The following is a 27,354-nucleotide window of genomic DNA, read 5'->3' on the forward strand; positions in this document are numbered from 1 at the left end:
GCAGTTGCTCTGTTAGTGTCCCCGGGAGCCCGAGGGCCTCCCCGCCCTCCTGGTCCTGCTCCAACTCCCCACGAGCCCCTTTCCCCCGGGAAGGTCGGTGCAGCTCCTGCTCCTCCGGGACGGGGCTCTCCTGTCCTGGGGACACTCGCCCCGGCCTCAGCCCGGCTCCTCGCGGGGCCCCTCCCCCTCGGAGGCCTTTGTTCCTTTATTTCTTTTTCCTCGTCTTCCTACCTGGATAGAAGCGCGAACTCTTCTCACTGTAGCATTCCAGCTGGTCTCTCTTTAAATCTCAGGCCGAATTCATAGATTTTCAGGATAATTTGAAGGTTTTCTAGGTAGTTTGGTGGAGACAGGTGATTTGGAGACCCTACTCCTCCGCCATCTTGCTCCTCCCCCTAAACTTTTTTTTCTTTATAACTTCTTGTATAATGCAAAATCTCTTCAATGATCTAATATTACTTTTAAAATTAGGAAAAAATTTTAAAGAAATATAACTTCAAAAATCTGTGTTGTTTTATGGGTAGCTATGCTTAAGAACAGGTAGATGGGGGTGCTCCTGGCTGGGTCAGTCTGTAGAGCATTCGATTCTTGATCTCCAGGTTGGGTCATGGAGTTGGGCTGAGAGCTTACTTAATAAACAAAACAAAACAGAATAAACAAAAAAACCAAAACACCACAGGTAGATGGGCTAAGTGAACATTTAGTGTCCTTCAGTTCTATTAGCCATCTGCCCAGTCCTATTAACCAGTAACCACTGAAAGGAATTCTATCCAGTTAGTAAAGGCAGAAAGAAACCATGCTTTTGTGAGTTCTATCTGTATCTCTGTGCGTATCTGCTGCCTTAAACTAATGGACTATTTATTGAGTTCAAGCTGTCCCCAAGGAAGGCTGTTTTACTTTGCTTCTATGCAAGCGTTCACTTTTTACAACTAGCTACTGAATCAAAACCAGCAGCTGGCCAACCATGCTGTCGCACAGAACAACAGCGTGAGTCCAAGATTCTCAAGAGTGAGCCTGCTCGGATATCTTGAATATGCCTGCATAAAAAAGCAGACACCACTGAGGATGGTTCTATCTTCTTCTGTTCATATGATAAATACGTAAAATTTAAAGACAAAACAAGGGCCACATCCTATTGGGTGACCTTGGGAAACTCCATTGCACTTCAGTTTATTTATCTTTAAAATAGGAATCATAATGACTTTCTCGGATTATCTCCTATAAAATATTGTAAGATAGAGGTTTCTAAACTGCGGTGTTACATGATAATATTCACCTTTTTTCACATTTTTTTTCTTTTCCTTTGTATATAGTGATGCTAAAGAGACAGTAAAATAGCAGCAGTCCTCCTGCTTTGCCCAGGACTCATGCCGCTTTTTAATGTGATCTCAAAATGGAGTGCAACTGGATGGCCTGATGCTATTTATTATCACCACTTAAAGTGAACCCATATGCCAGTGACATATTGAGCTGACAAGCTGTGATGTCATTGGCAGGAGCAGCACTTCCAGAAGGCGGAATTGCTGAGGATTGTTTATGACATTATCGTATGAACATATTGAATGCTGCTTGGTCAATAGTAGCAGTGGTATCTGGGGAAATAAGGTCAAGTGAACTGAAGTACTGAGTTACTAATGATTTAGGGGTGACAGCCTTTTCGAGGCATCAGCTAGACTCAATGGATTATGTGTTCTCTTTCTAAAATTAAGCTTATGTCCCAAAGAGTTGTCAGCACTTATTTCTTTTGCCTTCAAAGAGCTTATTAATTTTGTGGTAGATGGACATTTTCCTTTTCTTTGTCAAAATAGAAAAATACCCAGCTGTGAACCCATCCTGCTGTTTTCTTTAGCTGTTTTATTACTGAATTTATAGAACAGTATTCCTGCCTTTTTGAGAAAGGAGAAATATTATTGATGTATTTTACAATGGGGAGTATACTGTTCTGATTCTCTTTCTACCTTACTGATTATACCTTCCCTGACACCCTACCTAGATCATTCTATGACTTTTTTTTTCTTTTTTTTCTGGAGCCTGGTAAGGAAAGAAACTTGAGTCAGCACCACATATTTTTAAAGCCTTAAAAACTAAAATTCATTGTCCTGTAGGTAGTGGAGTTTTGATGAAGACAGGGAGTTATGGTAATAATAATCATGGAAAGATCATGTTGGCAGGTATGTGGACTACAGGCAGGGAGACATGTAAGGAAGTTATTAAAATCCAGATGACAGATGGGGATTTCTTTAATGAGAGCATTAGTAGTCAGGGATTAGAAGGATTCAAGAAAAATTTAAGAGGTAAAATCAACAAGTATAGACTGGGTGTAAAGATGATTCCAGTTTTCTAGATTAGGTCCCTAGGGTGATACATCAAGAAGTAGCTACCAGTGCTTTTTGTCTACTTACACTGTTTCTTGAACTTTTAATTTCCACATCTTTAAATTGCATTTACTTGTTTTTTATGTTTGTTTTTTTCTTTTAGATTGTTTGATACTTGAGGACAGGAAAATGCTTTGTTTGCTTTAGGTCTCTTACTGCTCAGCACACTGCTTGGCACATTTCAAAAAATGTTTTTTAAAGGAGTCACCTTGAATATAATTATAACTGTATTTATTTTCTTTTATTTATTTAAAGATTTTTATTTGTTTATTCATGAGAGACACAGAGAGAGGCAGAGACATAGGCAGAGGGAGAAGCAGGCTCCCTGCAGGGAGCCTGATGTGGGACTCGATCCCAGGACCCTGGGATCATGCCCTGGGCTGAAGGCAGACACTTGACCACTGAACCACCCAGGTGCCCCTATAACTTTATTTCTTTTAAACATATGTTGACTTTCTTTCTCATTAATTTGAATCATTGTGTCATTATTGAAAATGATCTGATCAGATGAAATAAATATTTCAATTGCACATGGGTCCTTGTCTTAATTGACTTTCCCTCAGTGTACCACAAATACCCAAAATATAATAAAGCAAAAATACTCAAACATAACCAAAGATGAAAACTCAAAGCTGTTTTAACTATTAATTTAAGAGAGTAGAGCCAGTTGCAAGCCCAACATTCTTAATGTCTTGCTTCTGGAGGCTGTAGTTCTAACTAACCTAAGTATGGTCCTTCATGACTTTGGAGAATGATGAACCTGCCATATCGGTTAGCTGGACTTTAAGATTATCTCTAGAGCAAAACTGTCGATACTACTCTCCTAAGGAAGAGATTTATTTGTGGTTATCGCAGTGGAATCGTTTTCATTTCTTAAAGCAATCTGTCATTTCACGGTCAACCTAGAATGGTGGTATTTTCCATTGTTATTCTTTATCACTATAAGACTATAAAAATCAGGAATAATAAAATCAAAGCTCCTGGGAGCCTTTTAAAACTGTTGGAAAAGCGGTTTTGTTTATCAAGTACACAGTTTGGTATGCCTACTTTTCATATAGTTTTGAGAATATATGCTCAATATAATTAATATAAACTCTACTATTTATAAGATTTAAATTCTAATCAAATTAAAGATCATTGTCTAAATTGAGCCATGACCAATTTTTTATAATTATGAATTATAACTAGGCTACACAGGAAAACCAATCTCACGACTTTATACTCTTAAGTGTTAGAATGTTCAAGCCTGGAATTACTATGAGTATCTGCAAGGTCATTAGAATCCCTTCAAAGGGAAAGCAAGGCATTCTGCTACTTGGAAAAATATCTGTCACATCTGTAACTGGCATGGTCTGCTTCACTCATTTTCCTTAATCTGTGCCCTGTCACCTGTTGGTTAGTGAGAGAGTGACCTGCTGATTTTGTTTTTTTTTTATCAAACCTTTGTTTCTGTAGGACTATATTTAGAATCAGTTTCTCTATGACAGAAAGGTAAAAGGAGAGGTGAAAGAAGATGAAACCAGGGATGCTTTGAAGAGCAAACAGCAAAGATGGGAAGGGAGTGGATGGACAGAGGAAAAAGACACAGGAAAGTCCAGTAGGGACAGTGTAGTAACCTCCACATGATCTATTATTAGTGCATTGACCATACGGACAAAATTGTATGGAAACATTTTAACCTATAAAATACATGAGCAAACTGTCCTTCAAAGGCATTACTTATATATATTATTCTTATCAGACTCCAGAAATTTATTTTGTCTACTATAAAGAAGTTGAATTTCTTTAAACAAAAACCTCAATATAGAGTTTTCACTAACTCAGAATATCTTTTTTTTAAAAGATTTTATTTATTTATTTAAGACAAAGAGAGAGCATACATGTGCATGCATGAGCAGGGAGGGGGTGGCAAGAGGCAGAGAGAGGGAGAAGCAGATGCCCTGCTGAGCAGGGAGCATGTGGCAGGGCTCCATTCCTGGACCCTGAGATCATGACTGAGCTGAAGGCAGATACTTAACTGAGTCATCCAGGTGCCCCAGAATGTCTTTTCTTTTAATTAGTCCCATTAATAAGATTTTACTGCATGTATCTAGTACCACTCACCACTTTATATTTAAAAACTCAATGTTAACTGACATCAGTGAGAAGTTCCCGTAGACATTGATTGCTTTTAAGTTTGAAAGGAGTATACTTCTAAATAGTCATTAGTTCCTTCAAAGAAGATGATTCCATTCCAGGGTAACACATTCGTTGGTGCCCAGCTAGAATGATGAGGCATTTCTCCCAATTAATAAAGCTGGCTTGCATTTAATTTAAATTAATCACTAATTGAACTATCTTGATCCTAGCAGCATGACATGTAGGACTATTTAGCAATGAAGTAGTAAGAAGCTGTGTATTTATTTATTTATTTAAAATATTTAATTTATTTATTCATGAAAGAGAGACAAAGGCAGAAGGCAAAGGATCCCTGCAGGGAGCCTGATGTGGGACTCGGTCCTGGAACTCCAGGATCATGCCCTGAGCCCAAGGCAGACGCTCAACCACTGAGCCACCCAGGCATCCCAGAAGATGAATATTTAATAGAAAGAAAGATCTGTTTTTTAATTGAAAAATTCATTATCACTGACAATTCTTGGGGAAATTTTTGCTATCATGGCAATTATTCTTAGCAGAATCTCCTTGCTTTTCTGTTGTAGAATCAAGGTGTTTTGATGATATGACTCTAAATAAGAATCACCTTGGGAAATAATTTCCCTTGAAGAAATTATTTAAATCACTTGTGGAGAATACTTAATAGTTGTTAGTTTAGACTTCAAATAGATTTGCATGGTAAGTGATAAAGTGTTTTTAATGATGATGAAAGATTATTTATTATTAACAAGCACAACTGGCCACTCATCTGTCAAGTCTTCATTTAGATGTTTTTTCTTCAAGGAAATCTTTTCTACCTATAATTAAATGAACTTAATCATTACATTCTACACAAGTCCTCAATAAATATTTGCTAAAAAAAATACATGAAAACCTATATGTAATATACAAAAATTTTACTTTTTGTATTAACTTGGATTTGAATTTGCATGATTTATAATTTGCATCTAAATATGCAGCAAATATCTACAATAATTCAGCTTTATTTGCTACTAGGATGCATTACTTCTTATTTCATTAAGATTACATTTATTTTTAGATTTTTAAGAAGTTATACGTATTATTAATTTAGTTAATAATTAATTTAATATCACTATTAATGATGAAATGCCCATCATTATTAAAACTTAATGAAAGATGTTTAGCCTTTTTTTTTTTTAAAGATTTTATTTATTTACTCATGAGACACACACAGAGAATGAGAGAGAGAGGCAGAGGGAGAAGCAGGCTCCCTGCAGGGAGCCCGGCATGGGACCCGATCCCAGGTCTTCAGGATCAGGCCCTGGGCTGAAGGCAGCGCTAAACTGCTGAGCCACTCGGGCTGCCCAGATATTTAGCTTTAATGCACAATTTCCTCTTCCACTTTATCCATTGGACTGATTATAAAACCAATTCACCTTCAGTATTTGAAACATACATGAGACTATTCCTCTGTTGTGGATAATTGTTTCAGTTGTGAATATTATATAAGCAAGGAGAGAAAATATGGTTTAAATGTTCTGACTTAAAATACTTTGCATCTTATGAATATTATGTGCAGAATGCCTCAGTATTTTATTCCCTGTTCTCTCTTTACATTTTATATATTTAGTGCTCATTGTTATGTTTCTTGAAATAAAATATCATATAAGTTCTGCCATAAATGTTGAGCCAGCTTTATAAAAGTGGTCTTGCTTAAAACTATAGAATTTGTCTGGGAGTCACACGGGAAGGTAGGAATGTGTCCGGGCAGCTCTCAGATGCATGCCCTCAGCCCCTTCTTGAGAGCACGATGCATGTCTCTGTAATTTCTCAATTCCTCTTGCAGTTAGATAGCACAAGTTACTTGCATCTGGTTTTCAACTCCATTCCTAAACAGGGTCCATGGCTATAAGGAGTGGAAAAGCAGGATTACTATTTATTCCTCCCACTGTGTAATCTATAAAACTCTCTAAGCCAAGCAAAATCTTGTAGGCATTGAAGGTCAAAACAGCAACATAGATATGTTCATTGATAGTGCTAGTGTTGCTTGGGTAACAAGAAATCTAGACAACAGGCAGCCAGAAATCTTAGTCTCATTAAAGAAACTAGCTAATAGCAAATTGGAAATATTTGATTTTGTATATCTGGTATTTTGAGTCCATTCATTTAAGGTTTTTTTTTTCCTTCTTAAGACTGTATCTTCAAAGGATATTGAAATTTTATGCTAAGTTTAACTGATATGAGAGCTATGGCAGATATGCTTAGACTCCGGTTGGTAGAGACTTTGCTTCTTCTCACATTGGGCTTCTGAGATCTCCCTCGGGGTTGTCATCCACCTGCCAAATGAGGAGGTGAGAATGTGGAGGATGGTGCAGGGGGTCTAAAGGAGGATTGTGCAACCCTGGGAGGGGGTATATATATATATATAATCTTCCGCTTAGGTTCCATAAGCTATCTTGTGGTCTAACCAAGTGAAAAAGGTGTGAGAAAATGAGGTCTTCAGGGGGGTGACCATTTTCCAAAAACAACACTTTTTCATGAAAAGGCAGCATTAGTTTTTGGTGATTCACTTCTCTACTAAGAGAGTGAATGTGATTGCCATTTTCAAACAACAATGAAAACTGTTGTTAGAGTATGGTATTGAAAACAAGGCTATTTTTAAAAATGGAAACTAGGGGGCATCTGGGTAGCTCAGTCAGTTAAGCCTCTGCCTCTTTTTTTTTTTTAAGATTTTATTTATATATTCATAGAGACACACACAGAGAGAGAGAGAGAGAGGGAGGCAGAGACACAGGCAGAGGGAGAAAAAGGCTCTATGCAGAGAGCCTGACTTAGGAATCGATCCAGGGTCTCCAGGATCACACCCTGGGCTGCAGGCAGCCTTAAACCGCTGCGCCACCAGGGACTGCCCACCTCTGATTCTTGATTTCAGCTCAGGTCACGATCTCAGGTCATGATCTCAGGGTTCAGCCTGAATTGGTCTCTGTGCTCTGCGGGGAGTCGGCTTGAGGATTCTCTCTCCCTCTCCCTCTGCTCCCTCTCCAACTCACTCTCTCTCTCTATCTCTCATATAAATAAATCTAAAAAAAAAAAAACCCAGAAACTAAATACTATTAATTTGTAATTGAGTAAGTTTAGGACTAGCAGGGTTTTAGAACTAGAGGGGTTGCTATGTCATGAAATAGAATCCCATTTAGATGATTAAGGAGATATTCTTAGATTTCAGAAATTCAGAACAGTTGTTCCCCTTTTTTACTTCTGGTGATTATTTTTAAGTGAAGAGATAAAAATCCCTCTTTCTGCAGTAGCTTAAATAAAATTGCTAAGCAGAATGATAGTTTTATTTAGAAGATATATACAACACATCCTTTTGTGTTATAATGATTATATAAATATTCTATGATGCTAAAATAAATTACTGTGATTAAGAATAACTATGTCCTCATATACTTTGCAAAGTATTTCTAGGTCTTTATGCCACTTGGGCCCCTCGATGACCCTTTGAGAAAGTTAGAATAGGTATTTTTAGCTCTCCTTTTGGACAAGGAATATAATAGAGTTGGAGTTTTTGTTTGTTTAAGATACTCATAGAGTTTAAATGGCTATCTCAAAAGCCTTTGGATTATAAAGGTTAGATGAGTGAGAACTGTAACCATTATGATGCTGTTTTCGTGACCCATAGTGATACCTATCCAGACACTGGGAAGGACCATTATTGTAGATTTTTCAGTTTGTACAATCTATACACATACCACAGATGCAGATAATGTGAGCATCACCAAGGTGACTGAAATGACAGATCAGCATTGCTGGTTTTTTCATTTTGCTGGTGCAGGCATATTTTGTGTATTGGCTTTTAAATATTTATAGGATAGAATTCCAAGAGTGGACAGATATTATGCATTTTTTCTTTTAATCCACAAGGCGAAAGTCATCAAAACTGTAGCTTCAATGTATATATTTCTAAACAAACCCAGATCTATTTCTACTATTTTCAAGAACTGCTTTTATTTCGTACAATTGACTTTTCATCCTTTATTCATTGCCTCTTTATTGAGTTTTTATTGCCTAGATTGTTCAGTACAGAGATAAAAGACAAGGCCCCTTTACTCAAGATCACAGTCTCATGAGATACAGACCGAGAGGAAGCTGAGAATTCTTATAGTCTAATAAAGGTGAAGAAAGAAGGGAGCCCTTATAAGCCTTATAAGAGAGGTTAACAGCCTTGGGGAGGATGGAGAATGGGTGGTGTAGAAGGTGTTCTGGAGGAGGTCATATTTGAATTGATTCTGGAAGGATGAGTAAGAGTTCAAGTGGACATGTATTGCTTTTTAAAATGTAAAATAAGTCTAAAATATTATATCCACATCTGGGCTTCAGAAAAAAATATTTAAAGGACAGCTCAGTAGAAAGTCATTAACAGGGATCCCTGGGTGGCGCAGCGGTTTGGCGCCTGCCTTTGGCCCAGGGCGCGATCCTGGAGACCCGGGATCGAATCCCACGTCGGGCTCCCAGTGCATGGAGTCTGCTTCTCCCTCTGCCTGTGTCTCTGCCTCTCTCTCTCTCTCTCTCTGTGATTATCATAAATAAATAAAAAATTAAAAAAAAAAAAGAAAGTCATTAACACTGGGAAACAAAAGTAATAAAAAATACTAGGTGCTAAAGTCAGCATGAAATAAATATGGTTAGATTCATAATGAACTTGAACTTATTATGTACTTCCTCACTTATTGTGACCTACATATATTTCTTGATTTGTAAAGTTTATCCTTTTCTTTAACTCTGTCCCTGTTCTGACTCTAGTTATCCTAAATGAAATATGTCCATACACCCACTGTGAGGCACTTATTATATGTATTTTTTCCCATAAGTATATAAATATTATGTATGTTGGTTGATTATTTATGCCTAGTCTCATTGTATCAGCCCTCATCTTTCATAGATTTCTGTAGCACTTACATTTCTGTGGGTTGTTTTTTTTTTTTCATTATTCCCAGGGCAATATAGATTGCCTACCTAGATGTCATCCATGTTTGCAAATTTTGACTTTGTATGTGAAAACAAAAACCTTTATCTAATTTTCTTTTAAGAGAGATAAATTCGTATCTTCTGAAACAGTTTATTAGGAGTGCTGCATGACTGTAGGAGAGAAAGGGAAAGATAGAAAGTCTGGTCTGGTCATTAAGATAAAGCACAAGTCAAATTTATTTGAGTTGTCCACAGTGAGCAATGATGAACTTCTTGCTGTTCTTGACTTTCTTGAACCCAAAATGCTCCATGGTTTCTACAATCTTCACATCCTCTTTCACTTTGCCAAAGACCTTATGCTTGCCATCAACCACACAGTCTTAGCAGTGCAGGTGAAAAACTGGGAATCATTTGTATTGGGTTTAGTATTTGCTGTGGGCAAGATGCCAGGACCTATATGTTTTGGGATAAAGTTCTCATCAGCAAATTTCTCCCCATGGATAGACTTGCTACTAGTGCCATTATGGTGTGTGAAATCACCACCTTGACACATAAATTCCCAAATAATTCCGTGAAACGTGGAACCTTTATAACCAAATCCCAGTGTTCGGAATGCAAAAGGTTTCTGCAGTCTTTGGAACTTTGCAAATAGTGTGAAGGTGATGCAACCTAAGGGCTTGTCCTTGACTGCAATGTTCAAGAACAGGGTGGATTGACCTTGGCTGGGTGGCAGCATTGTTGGTGGCATCTGCAAAACCTCATTGGTCCTCTTTTTGAAGATTGAAGTGCTTCTAGAATTCCCCGAATAGCATCATATGCTGTCTATAAGAAATCAGAAACCATGAATGTTTTTTTACTGGGTATGTATAAATTCCAGTGTCAGCTATCTCTTGATGCTCTTCATTATAATAAGTACTGTGGCGAACTAGTAATGTTTTGGGAACTGCAGGCTGTGTAGGGCTCAGGGACTCTGGAGTTCTCCAGAGGAGGAGGCATCTCCCTGAGAGGCACAATTGAGTCACTGGGAGTTTTCACAGGCGCCTTTCTGGCTATGTGAGAGGGCCTTCATTAGTGTTAGCATTAGCATCATGCTTCATTTTCTTTTTAAAAATTTTTTTTATTTTTAATTTGTTTTTATTGAAGTTCTATATGCCATTAGTATTAGCATTAGCATCATGCTTCATTTTCTTTTTTAAATTTTTTTTATTTTTAATTTGTTTTTATTGAAGTTCGATATGCCAACATATAAAAAATACAGAACGCTTCATGAATTTACACGTCATCCTTGTGCAGGGGCCATGCTAATCTTCTCTGTTTGTTCCAATTTTAGTATATGTACTGCCAAAGCAAGCACCATCCTTCATTTTCAAACATAATTTTAAAGTGGAAGTGTTTACCTGTGTAAGGTGAAGATTTAAGAGCACACCATCATGAACAATTGGCCTCACAGTTCTAAAAGCATGATCATAGTCTTATTTTAATGGACTTCACGTAACAAAGCTCAAAAACCTCGGAATATTAATCTTTTACAAAATGGTATTTAGAAAAGAAGAACATTGTATGTCTCCAAAAGACACTGAAACAGAAGTCAAATGACCTGAGCTGGAAAGGAAACTAACATTTATCTGCATATGGGCCTTTACCTCTGCTAGTGGAACACAGTAGTTCATTGACCCGCTACAATTGTTACACAGACATAATTAGCACCATACTATACAAATGTGTAAACTGAGGCCCAGAGAAGTTGGATGACTGTATCCCGAATTGGAATACAGGCTTTTCTGGTCTCCTGTGTATGGTGTCACCTATCAGTTCTGCTTAAATGCATCATTTGATCTTTCTCAGCTATAGTTCTCATAGTTAATTATCACAGCGTAATGAACTACCCCAACACTTAATGCTTAAAACAACAATAATTTAAATTCTCTCATGCTCCACTAGACTCCATTAGCTTTCTTATAGTGTAGTCTCAGGACAGCATTCCAAGAAGGTGAAAATGGAAGTTGTAGGATGTCTTAAGGACTAGGCTCTAGAAGTCCCACGGTGCCACTTCACCACGTTCTTTTAGTCATAAGGCCATCCCAGGTTCAACAGGTGGAAAATAGATTTTATCTCTTGTGGGAGGAATTGCAAATATTCTATGACCAACTTAATCAGCCACTATTCTTTTCCGATTTTGCTTTTTAAGACGTATTATGTTGCACTATTACCAAAGCACTTAAAAATGTTAGAATGCAGATTTAGATTCTTAAATGTGTCTTCTAATTTTGTCCTACTTTATCACTGTGAAGGAGCTATTTGAAAGAAGAAAATGAGTGTGAAGGTACCTTGAAAGCCTATAAATAGAACCCTCTGTAAGCTAAGGTGTTATTTAAGATTTATAGAAGATGCTGGGATTTATAGTTGAAAGGCATTTTTAATAGATTAAAAATAAATGAAAGAGAGATTTGAAGCAAAATCTTGTTCATAGGGCATAGAAATTTTCCTCAAGACTCGGAAGCATTATTGGTTTTTTGAAATGTAATAAAATGTGATTTTTAAAAATTAAATGTTTTGTTGCTTGTGTGTGTAGAATAAAGCAATGAGTAAAAGTTGTGTGAAGTCAAAGTCTTGCCATCTTTTGGGTAGTTAATAGTATTAGACCCAGATACTCCCACACCAAGAAGTCTGTGGAATCATATTATGGACATGGGATCATCCTGACTAATGCAGAAATGCCAGATAACTCAATCCCAATTCCTCCTTCTAAAATCTAATTCCTTTTGGCATCTCAAAATATTGTTGCAGTGTGCAAAAATGAGTTCTAAAATGAGAAACCGCAATGGTGCTACAAAAAAGATATGAGATTTCTTTTCTAAGGGAGGGCTGAGTGAGATGTTGGGACTTTATTTAGGAAGAAGTTCTTAAAAATTAACAACCTTCAGAGATGCAGGTTTCCAATTAGGGAATGAAGAAGTCATGAGAATAAAAGGTACAGCATAGGGAATATAGTGAATGGTATTGCAATAGCATTGCATGGTGACAAATGGTGGTGAGCATAGCACAATTGTGAGCATAGCATAATGTATACAGTTGTTGAATCACTATATTTTATGCCTTGAATTAATGTTAAACTGTGTCTCAACTGTGGTCAAATTGAAAAAATGTATTGATGTGTCAAAAAGGATTTATAAGCTGGTCACCATGACCCTACTTCCCATACTCACATAAGCTGCTTGCCTGTGTGAGGCATTGAGTTTGAAATGGTGACAGAATTATGGCTGAACAGAGCCAAACTCCTTGATGTTTAATAACTAAAGAATTTGGGGGCTGCTGCTGGGCATATCAATGGTACATTAGTGACAAAGAGGAGACTCTCTGGTGTCAGGGTGCAAAGTGAAGAGATGAACATAAGAGTTCATGTATCTGCCTCCTGATCAAGCTCTGAATAAGTGATACAGATTCAGTCTGTCTACGAACCATACCATAAAAGCCGATTTGGGCAGTAATACTTTAGCACAGATTGCACCTGCTGCTCTTAAAATGCTGCTTATCAGGCATCTTTAGGAGCATTATATTGATATCCAGTCCAAGACAGCCTGAAATTTTGACTTCTCCCAATATTTCTGTAACTGGTTGATGGGCATTAAGGAGGGCACATGATGTAATGAGCAGTGGATGTTATATAAGACTGATGAATTACTGACATCTACCTCTGAAACCAGTAATATGTTATATGTTAATTGAGTTTAAATAAAAAATATTCCTGTAAAACTACTTCAAAGAATGGAGAAGAAGAATTATAACTCCAAACTGCCTTGAATTCCAAATTCAGAAATTAAGGCAAACTGAAGAGTAGTCCAATTCTTTGATCGAATTTTGGGTTGGTATGGTCTTTATAAGTTGTGACACTTTATCTATATATACATATTTTAAAGGTTGTGAATTTTATTGTGTTTGTCATTGTTAACTTTTTCTCAGAGTGAAGTTATGATTTTCACACCAGCTGGCAACTTTAAGATTGATTAGGAAGAAAAATTATCAAATGATGGTAGTTCAACTTTCTGAAACAAAGAGATGAAATAGATGAACATGGATAATTTTGAAAATTGTCCAAATTAGCTTTAAATAATAGTAGCTAACATTATTGAGTGCTTATTATGTGCCAATATTTTAAGAATTCCACATTAATTAACTAATTTATCCCTATTAGACAGCCCAGCTTCATAGATGAGGAAATTGCAGCATAGGGAGGAAATAAAACTTTGTCTAGATTCACAGAGAATCTAGACAAACTGTTTCTGGCAGTTTTATTTCCATGTCTGCTCTTATTTTTTTTAAAGATATGTGTATATATATTTTTAAAGATTTTATTTATTTATTCATGAGAGACACAGAGAAGCAGAGACATAGGCAGAGAGAGAAGCAGGCTCCCTTGTGGGGAGACCAATGTGGGACTCGATCCCAGGACTGCAGGATCATGATCTAAGCCCAAGGTGGACGCTCAATTGCTGAGCCACCCAGGTGTTTCACCATGTCTGGTCTTAATCATTCTCTTCTACCGTCTCTTGGCTTATCTCTGTCAGACATGCATCCAATCTCCAATGGATTTCCCAAAGGCCTGGGTAACGGATTTTGTAGAATTGTCAAAACCCAATTATTATGCATATGTTATCTTAATCTATAAGAATTTGTGATAAGGTGTTCAGAGGGCTGCTGTTTTGTGGCACTAGGTTGGGTACTTTTAGAAGCTTTAGAAAATCTTTCAGGTTATTAAATTACCATTTCGGCCACAAATATATGCTTTAATTCTCTATATTTAGTCCCAAACTCATTATTTGTACAAGAAATAATTTGCTATTTTGAAATTCTGCTCATTATGTAATAGTATTGACACATTCATTGAAGCTTCAGATAAAAGTCTTCTGTCCTCTCTTCTATCACCTTATTGTCCAGGCACTATGTGAGCACACTGGCTGAATTATCGCAGGCATGCAACAAATCTTCACTGATTGAAAGACAGTGACTTCACCCTAATTGTTCTTCATTTGAAAATTCACTGAAATTTGTTGCTTCCTTTTTTTAGTAATAGAGCTTGTAGCAAAAATGTCAACTCTATGATAACCAAGAACTTAAGTGTTTGGAATTCACTGTGATTCTTCTTTGATGAAAATCTGTCTCAAATTCATAATTAATTCAGCCAGTGTTTATGTTGGACCTGAGTGTATAAAGAAACTTTCACAAATGAATAGAACTTCTTGAGCTTCCTTAGTTGGTTGTTTTTGTTTCTCTTTTCAATTAATGATGATAAATTTTCCTGGTGAACATATGGCCAACATACTAAATAAACGTGTGTGTGTGTGTGTGTGTGTGTGTGTATGTGTCTTAAAGATTTAATTTATTTATTTGAGACAGAGAGTGCACATGAGAGGGGGCAGGGGGCAGGGTGCAGAGAGGAGGGGGAGGGGGAAGCAGACTCCTCACTGAGTGGGAAGCTGGATGCTGGGCTCAAACCCAGGACTCAGAAATCATGACTTAAGCCAAAGGCAGACACCTGACTGACTGAGCCACCCAGGTGCCCCACATTAAATAAATATTTAAATTAAATTGGAATTGAAGTAATTGCAAATCAAAGTCATTTTCTCTGCTTATTCTAATATATCTGCAAGTCATATCCTATTGAATTCCTCTGTGATTTAAAAAGAATAGTTTCTAACAAAGTGGAGGCATGCTATTTTGCTTAATCATTAGATTAGTAAATAAGTAAAGACTTATCAACCTATCTTTGAGGCAATGACTTAAAGTCATTAGAAAAGATACGGTCTTGAAGGAATCTCATTTATGTAAAGTTTACAAGTTTGAACATTTAACTGGAAACCTTTGATTATGTATTCAAAACAATTACTTCAGCACCAAGAGGACCAGAAAGAATTTATTGCCATGGAGAGCACTGTATTGCTCTTGTATATAATATAAAGTTAAAGCTGCAGTGGATCTCAGTTATCTTCCTTTTCTCAGCAGCTTTTACAGATATGATTGATATAGATATTTAGTGTGTATATTTAGTGTAGGGTACAGTTGGATGTTTTGACATATATATAAGCCAAAAAGCCATCACCACATTGAGAGAATCAACATATTTAGTGATCTTTGGATGGATGGTGGTATTTGAGATATCAGAACCAGATTCCATTTTTTCTCCAGCAAAAATTTTACTACTGAGTTGAATTTTAACATTAAAGTGAGATTTGTCTGCATTTATTTGTGTTTAGTCACAAAGCACTGATTTCTAACTATAGATTAGATATATTCATTTTTAAATTCGGGGTGTGGCTGGAGTATAAACTGTAGCATGACTGGCCTCCAGTGGTGTCTTTGAAGAATAGCACTGCTGCGAGATTCAAAGAGGCGAGATTTTAGCAAAGAGTCATCACACGTTAGCTAAGATCCTATGCACTAATGGGCAGGGCTGGCGAAATGGAACATCCATGATGGGAGGTGGGAACTATTTTCCTCTAATCTCAGGATTCTCTCGTATGGAAAAAGTGTTCTGATGCTAGCTGATACTTTAATGCAATTGTTGCTCACAACTTTTTGATAGAGGAAGAATTACACTGCTTTTCATTTTCTTTCTTTTTTTTTTTTTAATTTATTTACTCATGAGAGACACAGAGAGAGAGGCAGAGATACAGGCAGACAGAGGAGAAGCAGGCTCCATGCAGGGAGCCTGATGTGGGACTCAATCCCAGGTCTCCAGGATCAGGCCCTGGGCCAAAGGCAGATGCTCAACCGCTGAGCCACCCAGGTGTCCCTGCTTTTCATTTTCTAAGAGAAGACACTTAATTCTCTCTGGCTATCTTTTCTCTACCCTGCTGATACTTCCTCAATATATATATTTATTAGAGGTGCCTGGGTGGCTCGGTCATGCCTTCAGCTCAGGTCATGATCCCACAGTCTCCCTGCTCAGTGGGGAATCTGCTTCTTCCTCTCTCTCTGCTTCCACCCCAGCTTGTGCTCTCTCTCTCACTCATTCTATCTCTCAAATAAATAAAATCTATCTATCTATCATCTATCTATCTATCTATCTATCTATCTATCTATCTAATCTATCTATCTTTATTATATTACCTGTTTTTTGTTTTTTTCTTACAGCTTTTAATTTTGGTTAAATACTCCAAGAACTCTGAAATTGTGCCTGTATATGTAAACATCAATGATCTACATAACAATGGCATTGTTAATTTGAAGTGATTTTAATGATGAACGTACGTAACCAGGAAGTTTGCTTGTGATTAGTATCAGGCAGGAAGACAAGCAGTATTCAGTATTCAGATTTTAAATGATTATTTTTTAGCATGTCCTTTCTTGATAGTATTTCTATTATTCTATTGTCCACAGCAGTAGAAAAGAGGAATCATAAATAAAATGAGGGAAACCAGGGAAAGGGTCTAAGTTAAAATAAGCGAAGCAGATATTGTGTTTTTCTGGTTGTAAGTGTAATAATAATTAGTCTATAGAAAATTAAATCCTCCAGCATAGGAAAAAGAGAACTTCAAATACTTGGATTGGTCAGGGCCAGTTATGAGTTAGGCATGAGTATCTGTAGCCCACTTAGGTTTTTTCTCAGACTTTTCTACTCACCTCCTCCAGGCCACCATCACTACATACCTTTCTCCTTCTGATTTCTGGCTGAGGGCAGGAACTCTGGAATATTTATTTTTGCCTAGTATCTCATCTAAATACATTTCTACTGTACCTCTCATTGTCTGTGTATGCTTACATTTATGTTCTTCTATGGTTTTTGTACATGTGGGTTTGTATTAGGTAAGTGTAATTCAGGCAATGGCAGATGGAGACCATATCCAGATGTCCAAATTTCTTAGGTCTCTTCAGCCATGAATCCAAATAAAGTTAGTTTAATAGTCACATGTCTTCTTTTATGCATATCAGCATCTCAATCTCCTGAAAAGCCAGCTCTTCTTGTTCCATTCACTACTCTTGTATTTCTTTTTAGGAGGGGGCCTCTCCAGATGGGGTCTAACGTGTGCTCATGAACAAGTCATGTGAACTATCTTATCAGCTGCCATAGAGTGCCTGAACACATTGTCCCTTTTCTTCCACTGCCTACTTCTCTATCACCAGGCTCCACTGAGTCACCAGCACTCAGGTGCCAAAGATACATGTTATCTGATTGGAGCTCATTCCCCATTGTGTTATGTTGAAGGGTGTAATGTTGCTTGTGTCCCAGTGCCTTACAAAATCCATCCTAATTCTTTGAATAAGGTTCAAATATGAGGAAGACTTGGGAGCTGATAAGGAGTTAAATGTCTGTGACAGCAGCCAGCTCTTCCTGTTTTATGAAGAAGACCTTGTTACTACATGAATCTCCTGTGATTTGATCCTCTTTCCATTTGGATGAGTTCTTTACCAAAAGGCTCCCTGGTCTCTTTATTAATTAGGATTAATTGATTAAATAATTGATTTGCCATTAGAACCGGTGAAGATCCACAGCAACAGTGGCTTAAATGAGTTGGAAGTTCATTTCTCTCTCATCAAATAAATCGAGACGTGAATAACCTGGGGCTGGTATGGTACGCACTTGACTGGGTCAGGAATCCAGGGTTCACCTATCTTTTGCTCTGCCATTCTCACCATGAGGTTTCTACCTCATAGCCTGAACTGATGGCTCAAGATCTAACCATTATGTCCAGCAGAGTGCAGAAAGGGAGGGGTAGTCATGCTTTGTCTTTAAGGACAATTTCAAAAGTTGCAAGCAACTTTTTAAAAAATCCTATTGGTCATCACAGAGTTATGTCATCACACTTGGCTTCTGATGAGGCTGGAAAATATAGCCTTCTACTATGCATGTGTCCAATTATTATTATGGTGATTTTATCAAAGCAAGAAAGGAGAACAGCTACTAAGGAAAGACAATTGGATTTTTTCACAGTACCATTCAAATAGATTTCTGGAACACCCAGCCTACCAGTCAACCTTAGACCAAACCAGTATTAATTGCTTTTAAGGCCATCTTAGGCTATTTTATTTGGTCCTCTGTATGACAAATTATTACCACTCCTTTAATTTCTCTTCTGGCTAAGGTTGTCTGTTAATTCTTTTTAAAAAATCGCCCAGTGCACTTTTCCTTTTCCTTTTATCTCATTGGATTAGCTTAAAGTGAGACACTCATTCTCTGTGCTGTGCTAGAATTATCTATATGATGTGATTGATTACCTGACTATGCTCTTTGTACCAAATTGTGTCAGATGGCATGCTATGATGACAAGTATTCATTCCCTTGATGACAAAACAAGGGAATGAGATAAAGACATAACAAAAAAGCCAAACTATAGACCAATATCTGTCATGAAAATAGATGTGAAACTTCTCAATAAAATACTAGCAAAGAGAATGTATAAGAAAGATTTATACATCATGACTGGCATTTATTCTAGATAGACATGTTAGGTTCAACATTAAAAAAATCAATTAGATCAACAAGGTAAAGAAGAAAAATCACATGTAGAAAAAACATTTGACAAAATGCAATATCAAGTTTTGTTTTGTTTTGTTTTGTTTTTAAGTAAGTTCTACTCCCAACGTTGGGCTCAAACTCACAACCTCAAGATCAAGAGTCACATGCTCCACTTACTAAGGCAGCCAGGCACTCCCAATATCAAGTTTATATATATATATATATATATATATATATATATATATCAAACTAACAATAGAGGAAACTTACTCAGCTTGATAATGAACATATACAAAAAAAAAAGAACATATACAAAAAACCTACAGCTAGCATTATATTAAATGGTGAGAAATTAAATGCTTTCCCCTGAGACTGAGAAGAGACAAGAATGTTCTCTCTCACTTTTCTTATTCTACCTCACAGGGGAAGCTTAGTTAATACAAAAAGACAAGAAAAGGAATGTATAAAAATATTGGGGGAAAGAAATAGAAAGATGGCAAATACACATGTTAAAATATGCTGGACACAGTAAATTTAAGGAATTGCAAGTTAAAATAACGAGACACCATTGTACACCTATTGGAATTATTGAAATCCAAAAAAAAAAAAAAATCCCTGATACTATCAAATACTGGTAAAGGTGTGGAGTAATAAGGACCCTTATTTATTACTGTGGGAATGCCAGTGGCACAGTCACTTGGGAAGTCAGTTTGACAGTTTCTTAGCAAAGCTAAACATAGTTTTACCATGCAATCCAGCAGTCATGTTCCTGGGTATTCACCCAAGTGAGATGAAAACTTCTGTCCACACAAAAACTGCACGTTTACAGCAGCTTTAATCATAATTATGCAAAACCTGAAACAATCAAGATGTCCCTTAATATGTGAATGGATAAGTGAACTGTGTTGATCTATGTAATGGAACACTATTCAGTGATCAAAAGAAATGAACTCTCGGGGATCCCTGGGTGGCGCAGCGGTTTGGCGCCTGCCTTTGGCCCAGGGCGCAATCCTAGAGACCCGGGATCGAATCCCACGTCGGGCTCCCGGTGCATGGAGCCTGCTTCTCCCTCTGCCTGTGTCTCTGCCTCTCTCTCTCTTTCTCTCTCTGTGTGACTATCATAAAAAAAAAAAAAAAAAAAAGGAAAAAAGAAATGAACTCTCAAGTGACAAAAAAGACATGGAGGAGTTATATATAGTTTTATTTATTTATTTATTGTAGTTCAATTTGCCAACATATAGTATAACACCCAGTGCTCATCCTGTCAAGTGCCCTCCTCAGTGCCCGTCACCAAGTCACCCCATCCCCCCACCCACCTCCCCTTCCACTACCCCTTGTTCGTTTCCCAGAGTTAGGAGTCTCTCATGGTTTGTCTCCCTCACTAATTTTTCCCACTCAATTCCCCTCCTTTCCCTTATAATCCCTTTCACTATTTCTTATATTCCCCGTATGAGTTAAACCATACGATGATTGTCCTTCTCCAACTGACTTACTTCACTCAGCATAATACCCTCCAGTTCCATCCACATCGAAGCAAATGGTGGGTATTCGTCCTTTCTTATGGATGAGTAATATTCCATTGTGTATATAGACCACGTCTTCTTCATCCATTCATCTGTTGATGGACACTGAGGCTCCTTACACAGTTTGGCTATTGTGGACATGGCTGCTATGAACATGGAAGAATTTTAAATGCATATTGCTGAGTGAAAGAACCAAGACTGAAAAGACTTAATGCTATTTGATTTCAACTATATGCCATTCTGGAAAAGGAAACAGTATAGAGATAATAGAAAGATCAGTGTTTGTCAGGGTTTCTGTGCTGAGATGGAAGAGTGATAGCTGAAGCATGGAGATATTTAAGATGGTGAAACTATTTTGTACGATCCTTTAATGTTGGATACCTGACTGACATCTCACATTATTTCCCCCTATACTTCTAAGTTTTCTCCTCTTTGGATCAAAAGAAAAGGATGTTAAAAAAAAGAAAAGAAAAAAGGAAAGGTTGTTGCAGAGAGAGGGGAGGTAGAGGACAAAAGAAAAAGTTAATACAACAGACATGCAACATCTAATTACGTTGTTCTGTTCTTCACAGAATTACTTTTCCTTCCTGTTACATTTACCTAAGTTACTTGCCTTCATCTACTTAGAAAATTCAATTATAAAATATCTGTTTAATATCTGAATTGTCTGAAATTCAGTAGGGACCCGAGGGGAACTTTTCATCAAACCCATGTAAATACACCCTTGTTTTGTCTCCTCCTGGTGTAATTAAATCACAAAATAGGGCTTTTTTGTATTGCTGTAATCCATAACATAAAATGCAATTGATCTTAGTGTGAAACACAAATACTGTGATACTGCTTTTTTTTTTTTTTAAGATTTTATTTATTTATTCATGAGAGACACGAAGAGAGGTAGAGACATAGGCAGAGGGAGAAGCAGGTTCCTTGCAGGGAGCCCAATGCGGGACTCAATCCCAGGACCCCAGGATCACGACCTGAGCCAAAGGCAGTTGCTCAATCACTGAGCTACCCAGGCATCCCAAACAGCAACTGTTAAAAACAGTGTTATCTAAGACTATAGAGTTCTTTGAAGTGGAAAATGATTTTTTGAAATAAAGGGAAATATTAGTGATTTTTTGAAATAAAGGGAAATATTAAACAGCAATTTTTGAAAGTAGTCAAATGTTGCTCTAGTATACATCACCATGAATTTATTGTAAGTGGCTAAAATAATGGAGAATCCGGCTTAGCACTAAGCAAAATCCAGCTGAAATATGTGCTTAGTACTTTTGAAGCACCTAGGATCTCTGGAAATGCATTACTGAATACTATTTGTACATTGAATGATTCATCAACATTCAGGAGGACAAGCTTTTATTGTCAGTGTTTTAAAAGTCAGCTATATGGAGTTGATAGAGTATATACGTTAGTCATTTTTCAGGAAATGGAGTACGCGTGTAAATCTAGATGTTTAGGGGCAGCCCCGGTGGCTCAGTGGTTTGGCACCACTTTCAGCCTAGGGCGGGATCCTGGAGTCCCAGGATCGAGTCCCATGTCGGGCTCCCTGCATGGAGCCCGCTTCTCCCTCTGCCTGTGTCTCTGCCTCTCTCTGTCTTTCGTGAATAAATAGGTAAAATCTTTAAAAAAAAATCTAGATGTTTATTTAAATCTAAAACAAGAGGAAGATAAGCCTAGCTTTGTAGTAAAAGACTAATATTTGAATTGTAGCAAGTTAAAAAAAATTAGTTGTTCTTTTTGTCCCCTTCCTCCTTCATGCCTCTCATTCTTTCCCTCTGAAGACACACAAACTGCTTACCCAGGCAGTAATTTTTAAAATAGCAATGATCTCGGAAACCTGGGGTTTTGTAGTATTTGATAGTGTTAGAACAGGCTGAAGGGTAAATCTTCTTTGTCCACATTATCATTCTCCAGTCTGTTTCTCTTTTCAATATTAAGTTAGGAGTATAACCTCTACTTAATAATGTTCTTGTTCCCTCAGTGAAATACCACAATCCTTTTTTTTTCAAAGTTAAATGCTGTGTGTGTGTGTGTGTGTGTGTGTGTGTAAGAGAGAGAGAGAGACAGACAGACAGAGACAGAGAGACAGAGAAACAGAGATTTTGATGGAGACGTGGTAGGAATTCTGGGTTGGGAAAAGGGGTAGAAAAAGAAAGGAGTTTTTGCTCTTTTAAGAATTTTGGCAGACTTTATCACACTAAGAACTTTACAAATCTGGACAGTTGCTTTGAAGAAAAGAATTGTGAAAAATGTGTAATTAAGAAAAAATTGAAAGAGAAGATAGGATCAAAAAAAAAAAAAAAGGAAGGCAAGTGAAGTACGTCTGTTACTTAAAATTAGTAAAATAGAGAGAGGCCTGGCTGGCTCAGTCAGTTAAGCATCTGCCTTCGGCTCACACCATGATCTCAGGGTCCTGAGATTGAGCCCCACAGCAAGAAGTCTGCTTCTCCCTCTCCCTTTGCCCCTCCCCCTGCTTGTGCTCTCTCTTAATAAGATAAAATCTTAAAAAAAGAAACCCCAAAATCCTTCAAAAGTAAATAAAATAAATTTAGTAAAATAAAATATAATGGGTGAGGGTGGAAAAACCTAATATTGGTAAAAGTGTAGTATTGTTACTGGACAGAGAACCAGTTCTGAGCTGAGCTCAAGTTTGGCTACTTGCCACTTGAAAATCAATACTCAAGAGACAAGTGATGGTAGGAAAGGTTGCTTTATCCAGAGAGCCAGCAGCCTGGGGAGATTTTAGACTACTATTCAAAGACCCTCTTCTACACCTAGATGAGGCTGGAGGGTCTTAAAGGGGGAAGGTGCAGAAAAAGGGAAGGGGGCCTATGTTCAGGAGATGCAGGTACCCAGGCTAGTTGCTTGTTGATATGATCCTGAACAGACATGCTATTCTCCGGGACAGCTGTGTTTGGATTGTAGTCAGGGCTTATCTTCTGGGAAGGTCTGGTCCTTCACTCTTCAAGGCTACTGGTCTGCAAATTTCAAGGCATGTAGGTTATTTCTGCGGCAGACTTAGGTCTGTAAGGGACTTAGGTCACAAGCAAGGAGTACATAAGTTTGAAGCAAGCTTAACTCAAGACTAGTTGGAGTGGGACGCCAGGGTGAGTCAGAGATTGAGCTTTTGGCTCAGGTTGTGATCCTAGGATCCTGAGATCAAGTTCTTCATCGGGCTCCCCATAGGGAGCCTGCTTCTCCCTCTGCCTATGTCTCTACCTCTCTCTCTGTGTCTCTCATGAATAAATAAACAAATCTAAAAAAAATTCTTAAAAAAGAAAAAAACAGTAGGAGTGTTGTTATAGGGTCTTGGGACCCCTTCTGGCAGTGTCTAATTAAGGACAATGAACAGCAGACATAGGAAGTAGCTAGACTCCAAATACTCAATGATTGGGGTGTTCATAGAAAATGGCCCCAGGAAATAGGTAATAATCCACCCAGATTGAAAAAGTCTAATGGACATGACAGCAGTGTCCCAGCAGGCAGGTAGAGTGGAAACAGAAATTCAGGAGAGGTTTGGCGATTTAGTAGAATTATGAACAGTTGGTAAACAGGCAAATCTTGTCAATAGGTAGTACTTCTGAAGTTCTACACATTTTACCAACCCAGTTAGGGATTAAATTTAACATCAAAGCGTAGACACAGTTATCTAAAATGAAATGTGAAATGAATTAATCCTACATTTTGGCAAACTGGAAGGAATTCCTCAATCCCTTTTTGCCTCAAGATAGGATTAGCAGAATTTGGAAGTGTATATCAAATGGCCAGTATCGTGAGTGTGTGGAAGTTGAAGAGACTGTGAACCAGGCAAAACTTTATCAATGGTTTAGGAAGCAGCAGGGACAGAAGCGAGGCATATGCAGAGAGGGCTGAAAATAAGGAGTTTTAAGTGATACACAGGAAGATGGGATTTTGAAAAGATCAGATATGTGAAGTAAAATTAATGATTGACCCAGGATCTTGAGACTTTTTCAAGACTCAATCATTTTAAGGCTTACCATTGAGGTTTTCAAACACAAATCAAATAATTTTCCAATTGGTATTGGTATAAGCATGAAGGGTCCGTTTGTAAAACAATTTTTGTAAAGATAATAATATTCTAGGACATGCTTCAGAAATTTTATATCCATATTAAGAGTTGAATACTGTAGAGTGATTCTGCCTTTGTATTGAGAAATTTTCTTACACTAAACAAAATGCCTGGGTGCCTGGGCAGCTCAATCAGTTAAACTTCTGCCTTTGGCTCAGTTCATGATCTTAAGATCCTGGGATTGAGAACCAGTTCTGAACTCAAGTTCAGCCAGCGAGAAGCCTGATTTTCCCTCTCTCTCTGCCCTCCCCTTGCTGGTACTTACTGTCTTTCTTTCTCAAATCAAATCTTAAAAAAAAATAACCCAAACCTGATCATACTGTACTGCTCAAATGTCCGTAAGACTAGAACTGACTTAATGCATATTAGTGTATAGTTTGAGACTATATTAGCAAATGATTTTTAATATTAATTATGAATATTGTAATCTAGCCTAGAATGAGGTTAAGAGAAATACCAGCTAGGGATTTGACAACTGAGAACTCAAAATATCTTTTGTGCTCAAATTGTACTTTGTTTCAATTTCTATTTTTATTAAAAAGAATCCTGCACAATATTTGAATTTATAATCTGCGTTAGATTCTTCTAGTTTAATGCTACATTGTATGGCTTGGCATAAAGGATATTTCCTGTCTTTCTGTAAAACAGAAAAATATCCATTAAACTACAATAAAATATATAGGTAGCAAGCAGTAGAGTAGTCCTCTAAATCTCGTGAAACATTGAGTTCCTCAAATAGTACTTTCCTGTAACAAGATTTAATCTCTCTCATCCAGCAGAGGGCTATCACACTCCATTACTTTCCATTTACACACACACACACACACACACACACACACACACACACACGACAGCATATAGTTTATTTTACTCTTCTGTTTTGTTTTGTTTTGTTTTTTTCTAAGCAGTAAGTTTTTCTCAAAATGGAGATTATTAGGGAGCCTAGGTGCCACAATCCGTTTAGTGTCTGACTCTTAGGTTTCACTCAGGTAATGATCTCAGGGTAGTGAGATTGAGTCTCGTGTAGGGCTCCATGCTCAGCACAGAGCCTGCTTGGGATTCTCTTTCCCTCTCCCTTTACCGCACCCTGTGCACACTCTCTCTCATAAACAAATAAATCTTTAAAAAATGGAGATTATCAATATGCAAAGGAAATATATCTGCAGCTGCTCTAATTGCAGAAGAGGTCGGAACTGTCTCTGCAAAAACCCCAGCAAGCTGTCGAGGATAATGGAAACTCTCCACTCTGATCTATCCACAATTACTCTTCCAAATTCAAAGTCAGCTCTTCTTGAGTAGAGTTGTAAATATTTTTCCTCTGTAAAAATCCAAATGCTGACACTGCAGGGAAAATACTTAAGCAGAATAATGTCCAAGTTATGGAAGTTCATTGTAATTCCTACTATGTGGTTGTATGTCTTTTTTGCTTTTATTTTGTTTAGGAAAGATGGCATTTTATCTACAATCTTATGAGTGAAGAAAGTATTTATTTTAATAAATTTTCTTCACAGTATTTCATAGGTGTGCCACATTGATGTACTGGTTGATTGTGTCCTTCTATATCTATTACGGTAATGGAGCAAGTTTTGCCTTCTACTAAAACTGAATTTTAGGGGTTAATTATAAAAGAGTGAAAAAGTATTCCATCTCCAGACTATTTATTACTTTGCCTTAGTAATAAATCCATTGGCAGAAGAACTTCTTATAGAGCCTTCCCTTTGGAATGATGCCTACTTGGTGGTCTAATCGTAATTGTTCTTTGTTTGTTTGTTTTTTCCATTCAAAACAAAGCTTTTACGTGGTGTCCCTTTATTTGTATTGAGGCCTGGTACTGAATTCACTTAAGTAAAATGAGCATAAAGAGCTGTGTTATCATGGGGTTAATAAATACTCTCTCAGGCCCATATTTTTTTAAAATAAAATTTATTTATTTATTGGAGGAGAAAGGGCAGTGGGGGTGAATCTTCAGACTCCTCACTGAGCATGGAGCTCTCTGAGCTCCCAGGTACATACTTTGTCTTAGTCTGTTCAGGCTGCTATAACAAATCCTATAGACTGAGCAGTTTGTAAACAATAGAAGTTAATCTCTCAGAGCTCTGGAGCCTGGAAATCCAAGATCGGGGTGCCAACATGGTCAGGTGAAATGAGGGCTCTCTTCCAGGTGGCTGACTTCTTGTATCGGAACATGGTGGAAAGGAGGTAGGGAGCTCTGTGAGGTCTCTTTTATAAAGATATGAATCTCATTCATGGCCTAATCACTTCTTAAAGGACTTCTACTAATATCATTCTAATGCATTTGGCATTATGATTTCAATGTATGAATTTTGTGGGAGGGACATAGACATTCAAACCATAGCTAATATTCACTGATTTTTAAGACTCGTTCCACAGTGTTACAAGCTTTGTGTTAGATTTTATCATTACCAAATAGTCTTACAAAGTGTGAACTTATTAAAGATAATGATCATACAGAGTGACTGGCATTTCTTCCCACACACTATTTTTGGGGGTGATCCTATCTTATTTCCTACTATTCCCTGAATTTCTGTCTCAAAAGTCTACTTAGTCTACTTTTCTACTCTTTCATGGTTTTGTATTTATGTTTTATATTTGTTTGTTTTTCTCAGAACAATAATCATAGTATTTACTATTTATTGAGCACTTACTAGATGTTTTATGTATGCTATTTCTCTTGGGTCTGTTAGGTAGACATTATCTAAAAATCTATATAAAATGAGATTGGAGCTTACAAAAGCTAGGTAATATACCTGAAGTTACAGAGTCCAAGTTGGAATTCAAAATTCAAACTCAAGACCCTTCACCACACAA

General features: G+C 37.3%; 1 protein-coding gene and 1 non-coding gene across 12 annotated transcripts in view; one reads left to right on the top strand and one right to left on the bottom strand.

Moving 5' to 3' along the window:
* Positions 1-27,354, top strand: part of ANK2 (ankyrin 2) — a 336,881-nt gene that overhangs the window by 36,225 nt on the left and 273,302 nt on the right. The gene's annotated exons all lie outside the window — the stretch shown is intronic.
* LOC140624058 (U6 spliceosomal RNA) lies at positions 10,707-10,812 on the bottom strand. The gene has a single exon (XR_012023595.1). It is a non-coding gene; the product is annotated as a U6 spliceosomal RNA (small nuclear RNA).

Source organism: Canis lupus, chromosome 33, assembly GCF_048164855.1.
Source record: "Canis lupus baileyi chromosome 33, mCanLup2.hap1, whole genome shotgun sequence".
NCBI classification, from domain to species: Eukaryota; Metazoa; Chordata; class Mammalia; order Carnivora; family Canidae; genus Canis; species Canis lupus.